Source organism: Microtus oregoni, unplaced genomic scaffold (genome assembly GCF_018167655.1).
Source record: "Microtus oregoni isolate MIOR12 unplaced genomic scaffold, Mior012 000172F_ref0000184, whole genome shotgun sequence".
In the NCBI taxonomy this organism is placed as follows: domain Eukaryota; kingdom Metazoa; phylum Chordata; class Mammalia; order Rodentia; family Cricetidae; genus Microtus; species Microtus oregoni.
In genome coordinates this window covers 127,538-150,163 of record NW_024544828.1, presented here as the reverse complement: position 1 = coordinate 150,163, position 22,626 = coordinate 127,538, and the positions used below count along the sequence as shown (strand labels likewise).

At 48.1% G+C, this 22,626-nt stretch overlaps 1 pseudogene; it reads left to right on the top strand.

Moving 5' to 3' along the window:
- The first annotated feature begins 744 nt into the window (after nt 1-744).
- LOC121445298 lies at nt 745-1,209 on the top strand (annotated as a pseudogene).
- The last annotated feature ends 21,417 nt before the right edge of the window (nt 1,210-22,626 follow it).

Sequence of the window (22,626 nt, the reverse complement as noted above, 5' to 3'; positions counted from 1 at the left end):
CCGAACTCAAAAGGTAGCGGTCACAAAAGGAAGCTCTGCCCGAACTCTTGCCCCAGACTGGTACCTAGACCTTGTGAGTAGTGCTTCTCAGGCCCCGCTTCATCCCATCCCCTTCGGCTCCACTCCAGCTCCCTTTCCCTTCAGTTTTGTCTTTCCCTGCTTTTGCCCATCCTCCCCTGTAAACATTCTCACCCGGGTAAATCCCTCGCACTCTACAGATCTGTGTACTCCGTCATCTCCCCTACGGGATACGGTGACCACAGTGATACACAGAACTTAGAGCCTTTGGTCTATTGTGGTCTGGAGATAACAAGTAAATAGGAGCCCATGTACAGGTTTTTAACGAATATCTAAACTGTTCCAGCATTTAAAAAAAATTCCCGGGGCTGGAGAGATGGCTCAGTGGTTAAGAGCATTGCCCGCTCTTCCAAAGGTTCTGAGTTCAATTCCCAGCAACCACATGGTGGCTCACAACCATCTGTAATGAGGTCTAGTGCCCTCTTCTGGCCTGCAGACATACACACAGACAGAATATTGTATACATAATAAATAAATATTTAAAAAAAAATTCCCAGCACTTGGGACCCAGAGGCAGGTAGATCTCTGAGTTCGAGGCCAGCCTGGTCTACAAAAGCTAGTTCCAGGACAGGCTCCAAAGCTACCAAGAAACCCTGTCTTGAAGAAAACAAAAACAAAAAACTCGGCTCTTCCACAGGCCTACACACTGCCGACTGTGCCACCGCCATGTCTCTAGTGATCCCTGAGACGTTAGGGCACATTTCAGAGCACTCAACACCAACATCGATGGGCGGCGGCAGAAAATAAGCCTTTGCCAACACTGCCATTAAGGGTGTGTGGGGGCGGAGATACGCTCCTGTGGTGTAGAGGAGAGGGGACACCGACCTCACCAAGAAGGCTAGAGAGCTCAGGGAGGACGAGGTGTGGTCCGTGTGATCACACTCCTGCCGAATCCACGACAGTACAAGTTCCCAGACCGGTTCTTGAACGGACAGAAGGGTGTGAAGGACAGAAAGTACAGCCAGGTTCTGGCCGAAGGTCTAGACAACAAGCTACGTGAGGACCTGGAGCGACTGAAGAAGATAAGAGCCCATAGGGCTGCGCCACTTTCGGGCTTTTGTGTCTGAGGTCACCACACCAAGACCACTGGCCACCGGCGCCCGTCCTGTGGGTGTGTCCAAGAAGAAATGAATCCCTGGGCCTTTGCTGTTAATAGTTTATATGCCTGTGGGGGTGGGGGAAACTTGGGAGTCAGAAAATGAGATAAAGACCTGATAAATCCAAGGACAAGCAGAGTAGGTTGGCAAACCCTCTCTCCATGTTTTTCTTGAACTACTAGTCCTGGAAATACCCCCAAATCCCCTCTTCTCTCTAGTAGACTTCCTCAGTCCTCCAAGAACTATCTAATCTGAGTCAGCTAATAGCTGACTCTGTCCTTGGATTTAGGTTGGCTTTATTAACACAGTGCAATGGTTATACAAACAAATCTCCCACAACATTTCCCCCTTTTTGTATTATAAAAAGGGAGGATTCAAGTCTAACATTGTGAAACTAAATACAATAAAAACAATTATCAAGTAAGAAATACATTCATGATGTCCAGTCCATTAGTATTTGGCCAATTCAGAGAAAATATTTTATTATCTATATTATCTCCATGAGTACAATGTTTTTACCTAATTACTTTCTATCATAACAAAAGAAAACTATAAGTATCTAATCTTCAACCTTATCAGAGATCCAAGAAGGATTTAACATTACCTGAGTAAACAGGAAGTGCAGAGGAAGAAACTTCCAAAACTAAGAAATGACAAAGACATCTGGCTGCCTGGACAGTCACCCACCCAGGTTCCTCTGCAACATTGGTGCATCCATCTTTCCGTCTTCAGGCTTAAAATATCTGACAGACTCTTCTGTGAAGCATGAACTTTGAAAGGACTGACCTACCTTGTCTTGGCAAAGTTTGACAGTTCCCTTATTTTGTGTCCTGTTTGTCCAATTTGGACATCATATCATCAACAGTCGAGGCAAGGGCAGTTTCTTTGCCCAGTGGCTAACTTTGACATAAAGAATGCAAACTCTGTATGGAGGTTTCCTCAATGCCTGTTATCTTTTGGAGTAATTTGGTGCTGCCAGGAATAGACCTGTCTCAGTGTCATGAAAAGCTTTATGTTATTAGAACATTAAAATGCCATATTCTGTAAGTCTCTGAAGTAGAAATAGAAACGTATAATAAAAATGCTGGGCCACTCCTTTTCTGTTTCATATTGCAATGATAATGTAGGTGCTCCTCTAAATTTTACTGTTTGTATCTGAGTATTTTTCTTATTTTCGTTAGTAAGTCTAAGACTTGTATCTATCAGTCAAATTATATTTTGTACAGTTATCAAACCACTTTTAAAGGGATAAAATAAGAATTCCCAGGGCTGGAGAGATGGCTCAGAAGTTAAGAGCACTGATTGTTCTTCCAGAGATCCTGAGTTCAATTCCCAGCAACCACATGGTGGCTCACAACCATCCGTAATGAAATCTGGTACCCTCTTCTGGCCTGCAGGCATACATGCAGACAGAACACTGTATACAAAATATATAAATAAATAAATCTTTAAAAAAAATAAGAATTCCCAAACTGATATTAATTATGATTGACATGTCAATCCCAGCTAAGTTGATTTTTCCCCTCATTTATTTTTCCATTTCCAAGCCATCCATCGTAGCATGAAACAGGGTCCTAACTCCCTGTACTGTAATATTTTCAAATCTTAACATGGGAAAGCTCCCCCTAAAAAATTCCCTAATTCTCCATTTGAAAATTCCTGAGTATCTTACTAGATCTAATGATGCCAACTGCATAGGCAGAGATGCGGGGTTAATCGGCTGCCGTGATAATGTTTGACTATGGTAGCTCGGAGGGCAGGTGCAGCTGGGGCCACTGTGGCTGCTCACAAGACTTTTGAGGAGAGGGGTGAGCTAGCTGAAGAGCTAATATAAGGAAAGTGGAAGAGAATCCATGGGGCTGGGATGCTGCGTGGGATAGGACGGCCCGCCTGCCACTGTGGAGGGCAGGACACAGTGCGGGAGGAAATCAAGGTGCCTGCCAGAAGCTGCGGTGGGATGGCTGACCTGGAGTGAACTCAGCTATTGCTGCACCGCAAGGCGGAAGACACCCACTCTTGCAGCAGCGGGGTTAACTGTCGCTCCTCAGCAGGACTGGCTAGAGGATGCTGGTAGTGCATGGCCGGGTCCCTCAGTAGCTTGCAGTGGTGGCAGCAGCAGTGAAAGCCCCAGTCCCGGCGGGTCTCAAGGCGGTTGGTCGAGCTGGTCTGGGTTGGTCGTTCAGGGAAGGGGTCTGAGGGAGGCCCGAGTGGTGGGAAGGGACGGCAATGACCCCAGCAGCATTTTTAAGGCCAGTAGAAAGACTGCAAGGGAAAAACAGGCAGGGAGGGCCTATGGGCAGGGACTGTAATGTGGCGGGTTCACCGCCTTGGCATGGTTTAATAATGCCATGTATTAGATGCTAGATGTAATGAATACCTAAACTGTTCAGTATAGTAAAAACTCGGGAGTCAGAAATTGAGAATAAAGACTTGATGAACCCAAGGAAAGCAGAGTCGATTGTCTGACCCTCCAGTGGTTTTCCTGAAGCACCAGCCCTGAAAACACCCAGGAAATCCTCTCTTCTTTCTTCCTGTCCTTCTAGCCAACCTCTTCAGTCCTCCAAGAACTATATGGCTAATCCCCGGGTCAACTAATCGCTGACTCGTCGTTTGTTTCAAGGTGACTTTATTGGCTTGGTGGAATGGCTATAGGAACAATTCTCCCTCAACACAGATTACACACAAATGCCCCATCGTTTTATAAAGGAACTTGAGGGACAGGGGATACACCTCAGTTGGTAGAGTGTCCGCCAAGTATGCAAAACCCTGGGTCTGATCCCAACCCCTGCCATAAACTGGGCTTGGTGGCTTGTCTCTATAATCTCAGCTCACACCTATAAAACCTCCCAGAGGCAGGAGGATCAGAAATTCAAAAATTCAAAGTCACCTTTGGGCTATACGAGACCTTTTCTACAAAGAGGAAGAAGGAGGAGACGGACAAGTTGATCATCTTGGGGACTGTGAGCCTATAGTTCTCGGAATCAATTGCCCTGGCTAGAACACTCTCCGCACAGAGCGCTGCTGAGCCGGGTCCGGAGTGGGGCTGCTGTCCCCATGTGCCAGCTGCAGCATGGCAAAACCTGCCTGACAGCCAGGGCTGAGTCACAGGGTGTGTCCAAAGGAAGGTTTGGGTGTGGCCCGTGTAGCTGGCACCTCGAGAAAGTGCCTGGGATTTGACTAGGAGACCCCGCCCTGCCCTGCCTCTCTCCTCTGGCTTCACTATGCTGGGAGATGTCACCAGGGCTCTGGGGCTGGGGTTAGAACCAAAGTGTAATTTCGTTTGTTTGCTGTGGCTGGTTGTTTGGTTGGTTTTTGAGACCGTGTCTTATACAGCCCAAGATGGCCTCTGGCTATTGTCCTCTCGCCTGTGCTTCCTGAGTGCTGGGATTCCAGGCCTCTAATAGCCTGCCGACAGTGACTTTTAACCCGCGTTCTTTTCCAACTGACTGACGTTGCTAATTGCAGAGCTGGGGAGGAGGAAGGAGACAACAGCAGACTGGTCAATTGTTTCATAGTCCACCCTTTCATGGTTCCTGGGTGTCTGCTTGCCAGAATGAATTTATTCCTGTGATGAGAATCAACAGCTCTTGGCTGGGCCCGAACCCTCCCCTCCCCTTGGTGCCCATTCAACTGCACCCACAAACATGGCCTCTGGGGGAGACAAATGCCCTTTTCACACAAGTGGCCCCTAGTTGTGCAGGCCCAGCTCTTTTCTCTCTGCGGGATCCTGGAGAATCTTTTTTGCCAGCTGGTCCAGCCGTTGGTTCTCTGGAATTGCTACTGCTGCTGCTGCTGCTGCCAGCAGCTCAGCCTGGCCAGACCGGCTTGGAACAGGCCTGGGCAGTTACTAGTTTGCTTTTTCCTGTCTGTGCTGAGGAGGGCAGGAGGTGGTAGGCCTGGAGAAAGTTTGGGAGGCTGAAGTCCAGACCCTGAGCTGATAAGCAGCCTAGGACATTGCTCCTGAGGAATTTCCTGTTGAGACTTCCTCCTTCCGGGGGGAGCGCCATCGCGTCTGGCTGTAGTTTGGCACACTGAGCTTTTGTAGGTCAGAAAGCTGATCTGCAGTCCTGTCTGCTGAGTGACCGTGAGCCTCTCCTTCCTTGCCTGTTTTCTCGCCTTCCAAAGGCAGAAGTTAAAGACACCAATTCTTGTTCACTGGAACCTGTAAATAAAATCTTATTTGATTTTTTAAAAAAGGTTTGCTTTTATTTACATGTATGCAGAGATCAGAAGAGGGTGTCTATACCCTGGAGCTAAATTATAGTTGGTTGGGAGCCACCCAGTATAGGTGCTGGGAACTAAACTTAGGCCATCTATAAGTGCTCTTAATCCCTGGGCCATTTCTTCAGCTCTGATGTGTGTGTGTGTGTGTGTGTGTGTGTGTGTGTGTGTTCTTCCTTCTTTTCCTTCTTCCTTCCTTTCTCTCTCTCTTTCTCTCTCTCTCTCTCTCTGCTTTGACACAGTCTCGTGATATCTTAGGCTGGCTTTGAATTTGCTATGTGTAATAAGTTGGGGGCATCACCCCAGCCCTCTAACACCCCTATATCCAAGAAGTCTTGGATGATTGAAAGCCCCTGGCCTGGGAGTTGCGCCGATCCAGACTCCAAGTCCCAGCCTGCCGAGCGCTGACCCCTATCACAAGGAGGGTCAGGATCACTGACACAGGCTATTTAGGCTTGCACGGAAACTGAACTCAGATCCTCTGCTAGAGCAGCAGAAGCAGAACTGGAGAGATGACGTGGTGGTTAAGACACTGACTGCTCTTACAGGGGACCCACATCCAATTCCCAGCACCACAGGGCGGCTCACAACTCTCTACAAAGCCTGTCCCAGGGGATCCAACACCCTCTTCTGACCTCCTCAGGCATCTGGTACACACACATCTCATAGGGCAGAACAGTTACATAAAATAAGTCTTTAAAAGGTTAAAAGAAGCCGGGCGGTGGTGGCGCACGCCTTTAATCCCAGCACTCGGGAGGCAGAGGCAGGCGGATCTCTGGGAGTTCGAGGCCAGCCTGGTCTACAGAGCTAGTTCCAGGACAGGCACCAAAGCTACAGAGAAACCCTGTCTCGAAAAACCAAAAAAAAAAAATAATAATAATAAAAGGTAGAAAGAAAGAGAGAGAGAGAGAGAGAAAGAGAGAGAGAAAGAAAGAAAGAAAGAAAGAAAGAAAGAAAGAAAGAAAGAAAGGGACTGGAGATTTGGCTCAGAGGTGAGGAGCTCTTGCTGCTCTACCAGAGGATTAGGCTTTAATTCCCAACATCTATATGCAGTTTATAACTGTCTGTAACTCCCACTGCAGAGGGAGTTACAGTCCCATACCCTGGGCACCAGGCATGTATGTGGTACATACACACACACTTGCAGGCAAAACAATTCATACACATAGACATACACATAGAAAATTGACAATAATAAATTAATAAAAAGTTACTGTGTCACTTGAGTGAAGTCATGTTTTTAAAAGAGGCCAGGCAGTGGTGGCGTGCAGCGTCCGTACTACTACGTGTACTATGGTACTGTGCCTGTAGCATGGAGCCTGCACTACAGGACCATTCGCAAGCCGGGCAAGGGCCTGGAGATTTAAACACACAAATACACACAGACAGACACACAGGTCATCCTTGAAACAGGAATGCCCCCTTTATTGAGTCCAGGGGCAGCTTATATAGGGATCCTTAACCTATATCCACGCCCCAGCCAAACCCACCAGAAATCTCTCCCCTACTATCAGGAACTCCCGAGGGTCTCATGCTCAGAGCAGCTGCAAGCATAACACGTTGTTTACAAGAAATTCAGGATCTGGGGGTTCACAGCTCCCAGCAGTGGTGCACACCTTTAATCCCAGCACTCAGGAGGCAGAGGTAGGGTGGGTCTTTGTGAGTCTAAGGCCAACCTGGTCTACAGAGCAAGTTCCAGGACCGGTTACAAAGCCACACAGAGAAACCCTATCTTTTTTTTTTTTTTTTTTTTTTTGGTTTTTTGAGACAGGGTTTCTCTGTGGCTTTGGAGCCTGTCCTGGAACTAGCTCTTGTAGACCAGGTTGGTCTCGAACTCACAGAGATCCGCCTGCCTCTGCCTCCCAAGTGCTGGGATTAAAGGCGTGCGCCACCACTGCCCGGCAGAGAAACCCTATCTTGAAAAATCATAAAGAAAGGAAGGAAGGAAGAAAGGAAGGAAGGAAGGAAGGAAGGAAGAACAGCAGGCACTCAACACTGGACGGACCCAACAATGGACGGACCCATCTCTCTCTTTCTGGTCTCTGAACATGGTCTTTGTTTGGTGGGGTTTTTCCTTTTTCAAGTGTCTGTATGTGTGTATGGTGAGCGGTAACTGCATGTATGTGCATTCCCATATACGTGGGCATGTGTCCATGTGGAGGCCTGAGACTGATATCAGCAATCTGCCTTGATGGCTCTTCCCCTTTATTTTATTTTATTTGGTTTTTCAAGACAGGGTTTCTCTATGTAGTCTTGGCTGTCCTGGAAGTTGCTCTATAGACCAGGTTGGCCTAGAACTCAAAGAGATTCGCCTGCCTCAGCCTCCCAAATGCTGAGATTAAAGGTGTGCACCACTACCACCCGGCTACTTAGTTGTAAAATTACATGTGGATCAGGCTTAGTGACACACATCTTTAATCATAGCACTTATGAGGCAGAGGCAGGGGATCTCTGAGTTCAGGGCCAGCCTGGTCTACAGAGTGATTTCCAGGACAACCAGGACTAAGTAAAGAGACCCTGTCTCAAAAAAAAAAAAAAAAAAAAGGAGACAAATGTGTATGCATATGTACGACACAGCTCATGTGGAGGTCAGGGGACAATTTGTAACTTTTCTCTTCTTCCACCATGTGGAGCCTGGGTATTGAACACAGGCTTAGCAATAAGTGTCCTTATCCACTGAGCCATCTCTTCAGCTCAAGATGATATTTTATTTTAATTTATTTTTGTGAAAGGATCTCACTATGAAGCCCCGACTGACCTGCAATTCAGTATGTAGACCAGGCTGGCTTCAATCTCTGTCTCTGCCTCCTGAGTGCTAGGATTAAAGCGCTGTTCCAACATACTTGGCTCCATAGCTTTTCCACCTAATTCTTTAAGGCGGGGTCTCTCAGTTGAACCCTAAGATCACTGATATGCTTGCTTTGGGCATCTCCCTGTTTTTGCCTTCCAAGACTGGAATTAGACCACTCCCACCTGGCATTTACATAGATTCTGAGGATCTGAACTCTGAGCCTTGTGCACGCGAAGCAAGCATTTTAACCGCTGGGTCATCTTCCCAGTCCAAGGTGTGTGTGTGTGGAGGCGGGGGGTACATGCTGTAATATGTGTACAGGTGTATGCATGTGTGTATGTGTGTTTGCATATGAATGTCTGTGTGTGTATGCATGAACATGTGTGCATGTGAGTGAGTGTGTGCGTGTGGTGTGAATAGTGCCAGAAGTTGATGTCAGGTGTCCTCTTCTACTGGTCTTTACTTCTTAGTTTTGCCTTTGAGACACGATCTCACTATGTAGTTCTGGTTGGCCTGGAACTCACTATGCAGACCAGGTTGGTGCTGAACTCAGAGATTCACCTGCTTCTGTCTCCTGAGTGCTGGGATCACCTTATTTTTGGGGGGACAGGGTCTCTCACTGAAGCTGGAGCTTGACAGCTGGTTAGGGCTGAGTGTCCAGTGAACCATTAGGATTCTCTTGTCTCTCCATCCTGGCACTGGGTTACAGTCAGGCTTTTTATGTGGATACCGGGGAACTGAACTAGGCTCTTATATTAGTGCAGCGAGTGCTTTACCAACTAAGCCATCTCTCCAGTGCTTCGACGTGGTTTGGGACGGCAGCTCTAGGCGACAAATAAAGGCAAGGGTGTCTGTTAAGTGCCTGGCACACTTGTGGTCACTGCTGCTACTGGAGCTGACCCCCTACCTCCTCTTAAGGCACAGGGTCCTCCTGACCCATAGTCATGCCCCCACTCTCGGGCCATGGTTCTCCCACTTAGGGAATTAGACACGGGATGGCTGCCAAGAACAGTGAAAGTTGAGCGTGGCCAGGGCGCTCCGTCACCTTTGGGCTGTTCTTTTGTTTGTCCTTTCCAGGCAGCTGGTCATGCGACTGGCTATTTGCAGATGAGAAACAGAGAAAAAAAAAAAACAGGGACCAGAAAGTAGCTGCTTCCTGGATTTGGAGCTGGATTTGGATCAGGATCTGGCCTCGAGGCCAGGCTCTGTCTTCACGTAGTCAGCTCTTACCGCAGGAAGGAGGGGAAGACCAAGCATCTGCCGAGACATCCACAGGTTTTCTCTAGGTCACAGGGCCACCCAAGGCCAAGGTCTGTCACTTAGCTTCATGAACAAGGATAGGAGCACAGGAGAGTGGCACACTCTGCCCAGAGTTCGGCTCCCAGCATTCCATAGCCTAGGAAATGTACAGACTGAGTGTTTTGTTTGTCTCTCTCTCTCTCTCTCCTCTCCCCCTCTCTTTCTTCCTTGCCTTTTTTTTTTTTTTTTTTTTTGATATAGAGTTTCTCTGGAGCCTGCCTTGGAACTCACTCTGTAGATCAAATTGGCTTCAAACTCACAGAGATCGGCCTGCTTCTTCCTCCTGAGTGCTGGGACTCCAGGTGTGAGTCGCCACACCCAGCTAGGCCAGGAGTTCTAACCGCACCACCTGAATCTACTTCATCTGCCAGTTCTGGGGCACCCACATGGGCCTGACTCCACACCAAGAGGCTGAGGCTTCAACAAGCCTAGAGTGTACAGACAGCTCCAATCTCCTGTAGCCAGAAAAAGATATGGTGTGGAATGCAGATGCCTGCATAGATAGCCCAGCATGCCTTTCTTTCTTTCGCCTTCCCACCCTTGGCCCACAGAGGCTCTGGGAGCCGATTACATCAACTTCAGGATGAATCATTACTCCTGCTCCTGTCTCCTCTTTCCTCTTTCCCTCTCTGCCTCTGACATCTGCTCTTCCTTGCTACCAACTGCCCTGCTCTACCCTTGAATTCCTGTTTCCCCCAGAAACCACTCAGATTGGCCTGCTTCCATCTTCCAGGCAGGCTCCCTCACAATCTTGCGAGCTTGTCAGTAGACTGGACCCCCATCTAGGTTCAATCAGCTGTACCCAAGGGGCAGCAGCTCAGGGTCTCACCCTGTCTGCTCCTGAAGACGCTGTGGCAGGACAGTTACACTAAAGCTGACCACCTTCCACTGTCTCCATGCCTCCCTCCCTCCCTCTACAGCTGTGAAGCCTGTGTGTGACCCACAGTCTAGATACAGGTGGGCATAATATACACATACATACCATATAGGGTGTTGTAGAGGCCACCACTCCCTCCTTTCCCATCTGGGGCAGGCAAGATCAGTCAATCCTATCTCTCCCTCCCATTGACTAAGCCCAGAAGCCAACTCATTGTCTACAGTATATTCCGAGATGCCATCTCGAGCATGCCCGGCCAACACGGGAGAACTAAATGAGACTGGATGATCTCGTAGTCGCCTTGGGCACTGGCGCACTCAGGATGTGAGTCAGCACACCTTTACCTGAGCAGGGGAAGGGTGTGGAGCAGCGGGTCAGTGTCTCTGGGGAGAGGTTACCTGTGATCCTGGGGATCTTGACATCAGCCAGCTTGTGAGCAACACCTTCGCCAAGGGCAGGACTAAGGTGAAGTGCTGACTCACTAGCTCTGAGTTTGAGTTCATCAGCATCTCACGCAGGAGAGCCTAAGCCAACAGATAGAGACCTGTTCAATACTTAGAGGAGGCACTGAGGAAACAACCAGGGAAGCTTATGGGCCAGGATGTCTGGCTGGGGCAATGCCCCTGTATCCAAGGGGGGACCACTGTGCTCTGAGAAATCGCAAAACTTCTCAGAGCTGTGCTTGCATGCGCAGTCAGTAGAGGTCAGTGTGTGTGTGTGTGTGTGTGTGTGTGCGCGCGCGCGCATGCAAATGTGTGTGTGTGTGAGTGTGCGCATGCATGTGTGTGTGTGTGTGTGTGTGTGTATGTATGTCTTTGTTTCTTATTTTGATATGAGTAAAATTTTACACAGGAGCAAAACCACGAGAGAGAGAGAGAGAGAGAGAGAGAGAGAGAGAGAGAGAGAGCGCCATGACTTTAGCTCTCCCAGCCTTCCAATAGGCTCACAAGCTCCATGTACCAGATTTTCCCTGTTCCTCTCCTTCCTTCCTTCTTTCCTTCCTTCCTCCCTTGACAGGATCATACTGAGTAGCCCCGGCCTGGAACTCATTATGTAGACCAAACTAATCTGAAACTGGCATTTTTCAGGTTTTTTCATTTTTGAGACAGGGTCTCACTATGTAGCTCTGGCTGTCCTGGAACTCACTATGTAGACCAGGCTGGCCTCAAACTCACACAGATCCGCCTGCCTCTGCCTCCCGAATGCTGGAACTAAAGTGTGCTATTACCACCAGCTATTTTTCAGATTTAACAGAAAGAAATTTAGATTTTTTTTTTAAAGGCAGAGTCTCATTCTAGCTGACTTGGAAATCATTCTGTAACCCAGGCTAGACCTGAACTCATGGTCACCCTCCTTCTATAGCCTGAGTGCTGTAACTATACACACGAGCCACTACTCCTGGCTGAAATTCGAGGGTTTTGTTTTTTGTTTGTTTTGTTTTTTTGAGACAGGGTTTCTCTGTAGCTTTGGAGTCTGTCCTGGAACTAGCTCTTGTAGACCAGGTTGGCTTCGAACTCACAGAGATCCGCCTGCCTCTGCTTGCCAAGTGCTGGGATTAAAGGCATGCACCACCACCACCTGGCAAAATTCAGGTTTTTTATGTGAAATATTTTCACTGTTGAGTTTTGGCAAACGAATTCAGAACTCTGGGGACATTTTATTGATGTGTGTGTTTTAGACAGGTGGTTCTCAGCCTGTGAGTGACAAATCATTTGGGGGGTCGAATGACCCTTTGACAGAGGTCACCTGAGACCATCCACATAACAGATATTTACATTATGATTCTTAGCAGTAGGAATATTTCAGTTATGAAGTCGAAATGAAAATAATTTTATGTTTGGGGGCCACCACACTATGAGGCTGTATTAAGGGGTTGCCGAATTAGGGAAGTTGAGAGCCATTGTTTTAGACTTTTGGAGGAAGAAGCCTGGACTCAGGTGTTTCGCAAGGGCTGAAGGGTGGGCATCGGTGCCCTCCTGCAGACCTGTGAGACATGCAGGGTGGGACATGTGACCCGCTGTGTTTAACCACCCATCATGCTCCTGGGCTCTCACACTCACCAGGGTCACCTGCCTGCGACTGAAGTCAGGCAGCCCTAGCTAGCATGAAGTGTTGCTTCTCTTTCTGTGGAACTCTGCATGATCTCGAGGGATCATCTAGGATGCCTGTGATGGTGTTTTCAGGAGGTAGCACGGGAAGAAAGGACCAGTGCCTAGATTGTTGTTTCTTCCCCCACCTCCTTCTATGCTGGGACTAACCCAGGGCCTCATACATGATGCTGGGCTACAAGAAAGGCACAATCCCAGCTAGGCAGGCTCTTCAAGAAAGCCCATGTAAGAGATTCCCAAGAGAGTCTGGGGATAGCATAGAGAACATGGAGGATAGGTATCAGAACAGCCCTACGTGCAAGGACCTGTCCCCTGGCGGCCTAGAAACAAGGCTTGGGAAGCTCTGGCCATTGGACCGAGTCACAGTTGGCCCCGCTCTCTCCACTCAGTCTTCCCAGATTGATTTGGCCAGGCTCTGGGGCACTGTGAGGCCAAAGCTGGGTGAGGTGTAGAGGCGGGCACGAAATAAAATGGCATTCTTCTCAGCCCCCTCTGGCTTTGGCGTAGCTGCCTTTCATCTTGCTCTTAATGCCATATTTAAAAACCAGTTGAAGCCAGTTCCTCTTAGGGTCTGAGTGGGCGACAGTTTTCATAGGCAGAGCTTATGAAAGTTAAAATCCACCTTTGTGGCCGCTAGCCAGCTGTGCAGCCTTGGGGAATAGCTTACCTTTACTGGTCACTTCCTAGAAGGTTAGGATTGCATTGATAAAGGATATGGAAGCTTTCACCCTCCCCCAATCCCAGAATGACTCAACAAAACTGCTTAAAACAGGAAAAGGATTACTTATTTGTCATCCCAGCCTCAAATGCCTGAGGCAGGAGAATCTCAAGTTTGAGGCCAGCCTGGACAATTTGATGAGTTCCAGGCCAGCCTGGACCATATATCATGGCCTTGTCTCAATAAATGAGTAAATATCACCCCGCCTGGAATCTAGATTGGATTTGATGACAGACAACCATAATCCTAGCATGCTGGAGTCAGAGGCAGGAGGATAACCACAGTTTTGAGACTAGCCTCCTCTACAGAACAAGTTCCAGGCCAGCCAGGGAATCAAAGTGAGACCTTGTTTCAAAACAAAAACAACAAACAAAAAAAATCTGGACTTGGTGGCAAAATCCTGTAATCCCAGCTATTTGAGAGGCCGAGAGGCAAGAGAATTTCCAAGCCCAAGCCTTGTCTCAAAATAAAAAGCGGGCAGGTGACAAAGCTGGGTGGTGGAACACTTGCTCAGCCTGAGTGATGTCCTGGATTCAGACAAAGAAACACGCAAAGGGAAAGGAACCCTACAAGGCAATGTCTGTTTGTGAAGAGGATGCTTGGCTGGGAGTCAAGCTCACAGTCTGCTCTTGACTGGATAATTTAAAAATCGGTACAAAGGAAACGAGGGGAAAGGCAGAAGGAGTTGGCTGCTCTGGGTCAGTTTCTGGGACTGCAGCACGGTCTTTGCAGCAAGGAGGTTTTACCAGGTGGGGGAGATTTGCATAACAGCTTTCCAAGTCATGGAATACTGGCCCTTGGTGGACTAGCCACCTTGACAGGAAACAAAGAAACAGACAACATTTGTCCAACTAATACCAGAAAAAAAAACAAAACAAACAAAAAAAAAACAAAGTCTACATTTTATTCCTGAACAAGAATATTTTTAATGCATTTTTTGTGTGTGGGGATGGGGCAGGCGGGTGCTGGTGAATGCATTTAATCCCAGCACTTGGGAGGCAGAAGCAGGCGGATCTTTGTGAGTTCAAGGCCAGCCTGTTCTACAGAGCTAGTTCCAGGACAGCCAGGCTGTTACAGAGGGAAACCTCAGAGCCTGTCTTGCTGCTGTCAGTTGCTACTAGCCTTTATTTGCCTTTCTCACCGTTTCTCAGTCTCCCTGCTCCCTATCAGTGCCTCTCAGAGGCACCAGTTGGGACCAGAACTTACAGCTGTGTAGCTGGGACCCAAGGCCACGAGGGCTGCAGGGCCACTTTGCCTGTTAAAAATGGAGTTCAGCCTCATCGTGGTGGCATATACTTTTAATTTCGGTACTCAAAAGACAGAAGGAAAAGCATGCAGATCTCTGTGAATTTCAGGCCAGTCTGGTCTACATATAAAGTTCTAGACCTGTCAGGACTATAAAGTGAGATGCTGTCTCAAAAGCAAAAAAAAAAAAAAAAAAAAAAGAACAAAAAAAAAAAACAGAATATATATTTGCTCATGCAGACAGGTGGGTCACAGTACTACAAGGCAAAACCAGCAAGTTCACTGTGCTGGGCAGCAGCACTGCTGGATGTGAGCATAGGTTTGGAGAAGGTCAAGGGACGGGCAAGTGGATAGCAAGCAGATTTCAGATTTCAGTCGGTAGAGTGCTTGCCTAGCATGCATAACGCCCTGGTTCAATGCCAGTAGTAGCGCATAACCTGGACCTAGTGGAGTAGGTCTACACTCCCAACACTTGGGAGGCAGAGGCAGAAGGGGTCAGAAGTTCAAGGTCATCCTTAGCGAGGTAGAAAGGAAAGAAAGCATTGTCTTCTAAGGTGTACGAATAGTGACAGATGCCTCCTCACTGTGAAATTCAGAACCATCGCCAGCCACTTGCCAGGGATGAACTCACACTCACTCTCTGGAATAACTACATACAACATATGGCAATGCCTACAGCTACCATGTATAGAAAGAACAGCACAGGCTCGGGGGCGGGGAGCACTGCCTAGTAGGCACAAGGCTATGGGTTGATTCCCAGTAATAAGTGAACAACAACAACAAAAAAAAACCCACACAATTATATTCATTGAGAAATTTGCTTTTTTGGTTTGTTTGGTTGGTTTTGTTTTGGTTTTTTGAGACTGGTTTGTTTTCTAGGTAGGGTCTCCCTCTACATCCTTAGCTGGCTTGGAACTCACTTTGTAAATTAAGTTGCCCTAGAACTCCCAAATGCTGGGATGAAAGGCATGGGCCACCATGCCAGGCTCAGCGAGTGACTTTTGCTATACCAGGTGCTTCATGCATTAGTTCCTTTAATCCTCTCATCAGCTCACCGAGATGAAATTATGGTTTGAACTGTGGCCACACCCTAAAGAGGATATAGTCCGAATTCCCATTTCTGGTGATGGTCACCTTATCTGGAACTATGGTCAGCATAGAAAACCAAGTTAAGCTGAGATCGGTAGGGAGAGCCCGAACCCACCACACTTCTGTCTTCAAAGAACGAGAAACACAAAAAGAGGGACACACACAGGGTGATACCATGCAAGAGTGAAGGCAGGGGCTGGAGAGACAACTCAGCAGAGAGAAGTACTTGTGCTTGTATAGGACCCAGGTTCGGTTCCCAGCACTCAAATGGTTGCTCACAACCATCTTTAATTCTAGGGCATCCAATGCCTTCTAACTTCCATGAGCATCAGGCACTCATGAGGTGCACATACAAACATTGCAGGCAAAGCACGTAAAATAAATACAATGCACACAAAATAAATTAATTCTAACAATGAAACAAACAAGCAAAGCAAAGCAAAAGGCTGTGTGTGGTGGCACACACCTTTGATCCCAACACTCAGGGGGCAGAAGCAGATGGATCTTTGTGAGTCTGAGACTAGCCTGGTCTACATAGAGAGTTCCAGGCTAGTCAAGGCTATATAGCAAGACCAGTCTCAAACAGAAAAGTGTGTGTGTGTCAGTGAGAGAGAGAGAGAGAGAGAGAGAGAGAGAGAGAGAGAGAGAGAAGCGAGATAAGGGCTATATAGACACACTCAAGGTGGGATTGCTTGAAGCTCCTCAGTGCTAGGCAAGAGGCCTGGAGTAGAGTCTTCAGCTCAGCCCTACCTAGCTTGGTACCTATACTACCAGTGTGGTGGTATACCAGTAATCCCAAAGCTTAAGTAGCTGGGGCAAAAATTGGAGGACGGCTTAGACTACAGAGGAAGTCCAGCCACAGCGATGTAACAAGACTCTCCAAATCATGGGCTAGGCTGAGGATGATGGTGCATGCCTCCTTCAACCCCAGCACTCTGGAGGCAGAAGCAAGTGCATTTCCGCGAGTTCAAGGCCAGCGAGGTCTATATAACAGCTTGTAATATAATGAATGTAATTGAAATTTATGCCCTGGCAATGCTGAAGCATGCATGGGCAGCCTGTATATGGCGGTTCTGTTGAACTTGTCCATATTGGGTTTCATGGTCTAAGTTGATGAGGACGAGTGACCAGGTCTCTATGTCAAAAAACAAACAAAACAAAACAAGAGTGGGGGGATAGGCATGTAGCTCAGGGGTAGAACACTTGACCAGTATGAGCAAGGCCTGGGTTTAATTCCCAGTATGAAAACAGAAAAGGGAAGCAAGCCCACTAGACAAGGGGCCAGCGTGAATCTGTTCTTTAAGATGCCTGTTTCGTGGAACTCGGCTGTAACAGGCCTGGCACGCACACACCCAGGTGGATGCTGTTGCCATCAACCCTGGAGACCAGGAAACTGCAGCTGGACTCTGCCCCGGCTGTGGAGGGAGGGCTGGGATGGTGGCTTAGCCGAAGTAGAGCTAGGGAAGGTTGGGAGGGGTCACTGTTGGCTCTGTGGTCTCAGGTCATGCACCAGAGACATCGATGGCTTTGCAAATGACTCGTTTAATGTGTGACCAAGAAATTGCTGGGTGCCTGACCTGTATTAAACACTGCTGCTATCACCGCTTTGATGTCTAAACGGGGGAAATGATGGTCATCGCTGGAGAGTGACCAAATAGCTTCCAGAACATCCTTGGCATAAGCACTGTGTGTGTCCAGTGTCGTGGTGGGGCTGAGTCATGTGGCGAGATGGGAATCTACCAATGTGTCAGAGTCCCTTGCTGTGGTGGCATTTCCACAGCCCGGCAGCAGCTTCTAATGGAAGAGCAGATGATGACCCTGCGTGGGCACGGGCTGACTCACTTCTCATCAGGGAGCCCCGACTGGATCTCAAATTGTTGCCTGCCTTCTGGACCTGCTCATTCAGCACTTTGTGGAGTTCAAGTTTAAAGTCCTGAATGAGAGACCTGATAATGAATATCTGAGCCAAGTGAGGTACACGGCTTTGATTACGGTGACTGTAAACATGATCCAGATAGAAGTGTACTTCCTCGTGTTTCTTCTGGGTTTGTTGCTCCCTGTGGCCGTTTATAAAGGTATTTGCAAGTTATGGAAGGACCGGGCATATAGCTAGGTTAGTAGAGTGCTTGTCTTTAGCCTGCGCAGAGCCCTGAGTTCAATCCAGAGCATCACAGCCTAAACTCGGCCTGATGGCGCATGCCTGTAATCCCAGCCCTGGGAAAGGGGAGGCACAAAACATCAGGAGTTCAAAGACATCCTCAGCCACATAGTGAGCTTGAAGCCAAACTGGAGTATAGGAGACCCTCTCTCAAAAAAATATCAACAAGAAAAGTTGGAGATGTTGAATGCCCCACGCCTTCAAGTCTAGCACTCAGGAGGTTGAGCCAGAGACTCCGAGTTGAGGCCAGGTTGGATTATGTAGTGCAGACCATCCTAAGCTGTATAACAAATACTGCCTGAAAAGGGGGAGGAGGTAGGACTGGAGGGGGCAGTCGCTCAGTGGTAGCAAGATTTTGTAACTTTCACAAACTCCAAGTTCAATCCCCAGCACCAAAAAGGCGAATGGAGACAAGAAGAGGGCTGAGAGGCAGAAGTGCTGGTATGCCGAGTATGAGCATCCGAGTTCTGAGCCAGGTATAACTGTGTGAGTCTGTAACCCCAGCCCTGGGGGGCAGAGACGGGTGTGTCATGGAGTGTAACAGCGGGCCACAGACAGGAAAAGTAGCCACACATACATACACACACACACACAAACATGCTCACAGACACAACAAACACACAAATGTTAGATAGCGAAAAGAGAAGATAGCTCCCCAGTTGGTAAAGTGCTTGTTTAACATGCATAAGGCCAAGTTTGACCCCCAGAACCCCATAAAGTAGGCATGGTGGGATATGTAATCACAGCAGCGACCTAGAAAGCAGAGGTAGGGGGATCAGGAGTTCAAGGTCACCTTTGAATCCATCCTCCATCCATAGTAAGTTTGACACAAGCATGGGCTACAGGAAACCTTGTCTCAAAAAATTAAAACCAAACAAACCACACTACAGATTTGGCAGGTTTGGTGATCCGACACTGCAATCTTAGCATTTGGTTGGCCAAGCAAAAGGACTAAGAGCTGAGGCCATTCTGGGCCACTCAGCAAGACCCTGTCTCCGAGCTAAAGCAATGCCTTGGAGCCCCTACTGATTTCTCTGTATCTAGCTATCATAATTCCAACAATCTACAGTTCCTCCAACCGACCTCAGCCTGCTTTTTCATCAGTCTGGGTGACTTCAGGGCCTCCCCAGATCCCTCCGAACCGCAGACTTTTGACTACTCTATCTGGTTGCTCTTTTGTCCTGTTTTCCAGACATTGGTGGAGTTTTTCTGTCATCTTGAGGTAGGATATAAAAACAGGAAACAGAGGGGACATGGGAAGGGAAAGGAGCCCCTTACCACTGAGTCTTGTCTGGTCCCATTATTTAGGGAATGTTACTAAACCCACAAAGATAAACCTTAGCTATTTAACACAGTGCATCACCCCTGTACACATCCAGAGCCCAGAGTCTTAACTGAAGTCTCAGCAGCTGAGAGTGGAGGATCTCAGTATGAAAGGCCACAGTTGCTTTTAAGGCTGCTTACACAGAAACAACCTTCCTTGGGCACAGTTATTTCCAAATAACTTGAGCATGTGAGGCCTTGAGGTGGCCTTAGTTTATTCCCAGATATGTTCTGCTAGTCCAACAGACAAGCATAAACATTTGTTTATGGTAGCATTTGAGCTTCTTCTGTAAGCCTTGTTACCCTGGGACTCGCCTTCCTGACTGTAATTCTACCCAGTCCACCTCAGGAGCCACCCCCACGATCTCATCCATGGAATAACAACAGGTTCCGTAGCAACTGCTTGAGATGGAACTTGGGAAACTGTTCATTTTACATACGGCCATTGTAAAGACACTTAAGGGTGACTCTCCTCTGAGAAGCGTACAGAGCCCTGGGCATGCCTTGCTCTTTCCCAGAGTACCCCTCCATGTTTCGATATGTTAAAAATTGTTTTTAAATAAACCCTGTTTCGTACTGATTTATCCTGAAATCCCTTCCTGAAGCGAAGTCAAGGATCTGGCTTTACCTAGTGGAGGTCTCTGAAAAGGGACTGGCTTGCTGGGGTGGCTGCCTCCTGCCCACCGATGACCTGACTGCAAGCTATGAAACGCTGGATTTGGTGGGATCCCGGGAATGCTGGTCTAGGATCACAACAAGCGGGATTTATGCCTCAGCCCCCAAACCACGCAGCTGCCTCTCGCTGGAGATGTCTGTTTATGCTTCTCTGGCCCCCTGACTACTGTTCGAGGGGCGTCTGAACCTCTCCCTGCTAACCACTATGGCTCATCTTTGTCCTTGGTCTGCTCTTTACGCTGCTCCGCCAGACTATAGCCCAGTGTCACCTCGGGGCTGGGAAGGACAGGCTCCTCTAAGCGTCACTCGGCGCAGGCCTTTCTTAGCCAGGTGGCCCTGTATTTCCTGTGCAGAAGCTGGCTACTGCTCAGACAAGCGCAGCTGTGACTCACGGGCTGGCTGGGTACTGTGACCGGAGCAGAGCAGTGGAAACCAGTTAGAGCTTGGTGTGAGTGGGCCAAGCAGCCTGTCCACCCACTTTCCCTGCCCTGGCAGGCCTCAGCGGTGGCCCTTCTTTTCCCCATTAGTACAAAGTATTTCAAGAAAGAAGGCCCACCAGTCAGAGCCAACTCCCTTCATCAAAATCCATGATTTCACCAGGTCTGAGGGTACACACCTGTAATCCCAACAACTGGGAGGTAAAAGTAGGGGGTACTGTGAGTTCATAGGTCAACCTACACTACAGATTAAATTTGAAGCCAGCTTAGGTTATGAGACCCTATCTCAGAAATTAAAGGGAGCTGGAGAAATGGTTCAGTGGTTAAGAATTTATACTACAGCCGGGCAGTGGTGGCGCACGCTTTAATCCCAGCACTCGGGAGGCAGAGGCAGGCAAATGTCTGTGAGTTCAAGGCCAGCCTGGTCTACAAAGCAAGTTCCAGGACAGCCAGCGTTATTACACAGAGAAACTCTGTTATTACACAAAGGAGAGAGTATATACTACTCTTGCAGATGTGCTGAGTTCAGTTCTGAGCACCCACACCAGGGGACTCACAAAAATTTCCAAGTCCAACTCTGGGAAATCTAACAGCTCTGGTCTCCAGAGGCATCTGCAAACACATCACAGACATACACGCATAATTTGATTGTTTTTTTTTCAAAAAATAATGTAAATAACAGCAAAAAACGTGACCAGTGGCATGGCTTAACCAGTGGGAGCACCTGTGGGTAAGCTTGGCCACCTTAATTTGATCCCCAGAATCCACAAAGGAAAGAACTGGTTCTGTACAGTTGTGCTGACTTCCACAAGCACCGGGACATGTGCACGCCCCTACTCTCGCTCACACGCCATGCACATAACACGCACAAGTGTATGCACATGCGCACACAGATCATAAAGTGAAAATTAAAAACAAAAAGCATCAATTTATCAGTTGTGGGGGCTTATACTGTGGAAGGCAGGATTAGGAGTTCAAGGTCAATTTTTGTTATTCAGTGAGTTTGAGGCCAATTTAGAACTACTGCCTCTAAAACAGGGCTTCAAAGATGCCACCAACCCTGAAGACCCGAGTACAATTCCTAGGACCCAGGTAGTAGGAACTGACTACTGCAAGTTCTCCTCTGACCTCCATAAATGTGCCATGGCACATGCATACCACACGGACACACACACCTTTAAAAAAACATCCTGGCCAGGCGGTGGTGGCGCACGCCTTTAATCCCAGCACTTGGGAGGCAGAGGCAGGCGGATCTCTGTGAGTTCGAGACCAGCCTGGTCTACAGAGCTAGTTCCAGGACAGGCTCCAAAGCCACAGAGAAACCCTGTCTCCAAAAACCAAAAAAATAAATAAATAAATAAATAAATAAATAAACAAACAAACATCCTGAATGGACCTTTGGGTGGTTTGAATTTGAATGAGAACAATCCCTATAGTACACATTTGAATACTTGGTCTCCAGCTGGCAGAACTATTTGGGAACAATTAGGAGGTATGGCCTTGTTGGAGGTATGTCACTGGGTGGGGGGGACGACTGAGGTTTCAAAAGCCCACTCTCTGCCTCATGATTTTTTTTTAAAGATTTATTTATTTATTAAGTATACAGTGTTCTGTCTGTATGCATTCCTGCAGGCCAGAAGAGGGCACCAGATCTCATTACAGATGGCTGTGAGCCACCATGTGGTTGCTGGGAATTGAACTCAGGACCTTTGGAAGAGCAGGCAGTGCTCTTAACCACTGAGCCATCTCTCCAGCCCTCTGGCTCATGCTTGTGGATCAAGAGGTGAGCTCTCACTGGATGGTAGTGATGGTGCACACCTTTAAGCCCAGCACTCAGGAGGCAGAGGCAGTTGGATCTCTGAGTTCGAGGCCAGTCTGGTCTACAAAGTGAGTTCCAGGAAAGCCAGGGTTACACAGAAAAACCCTGCCCTGAAACAAAACAACAAAAAGATGTGAGCTCTCAGACAGTTTCAGCTCCATTGCTGCCTGCCTGCTGCTATGCTCCCTATCATCTTGGTCAGAGTCTAAACCTCGGAACCTACTACGTGTACTAGGTGACAGTACGGTACTACTCCTGTATTGCAGCGCCTGCACTACAGGACCATTTGCGAGCCAGGCAAGGGCCTGGAGCTTTAAACACACAAAGACAGAGACACAGGTCATCCTTGAAACAGGAATGCCCCCTTTATTGAGTCCAGGAGCAGCTTATATAGGGATCCTTAACTGATAGCCACGCCCCAGCCAAACCCACCAGAACCCACTCTCCCGCCATCAGAAACTCCAGAGGGTCTCGTGCTCAGAGCAGCTGCAGGCTGTCTCAGAGCAGAGAAAAACAAGTTGTTTACAGGAAATTCAGGATGGGGGGGGGTCACTGCTCCCAATATGTAAGTTCCCCAATCAACTCTTTCCTTGGTCATGGTGTCTCATCTCAGCAATAGAAAAGTAGGTAAGACAGACCTCTAGGGAAGATGGGGACACCACCAGGACCAGAGTGCGGCAGCAGAGCTCAG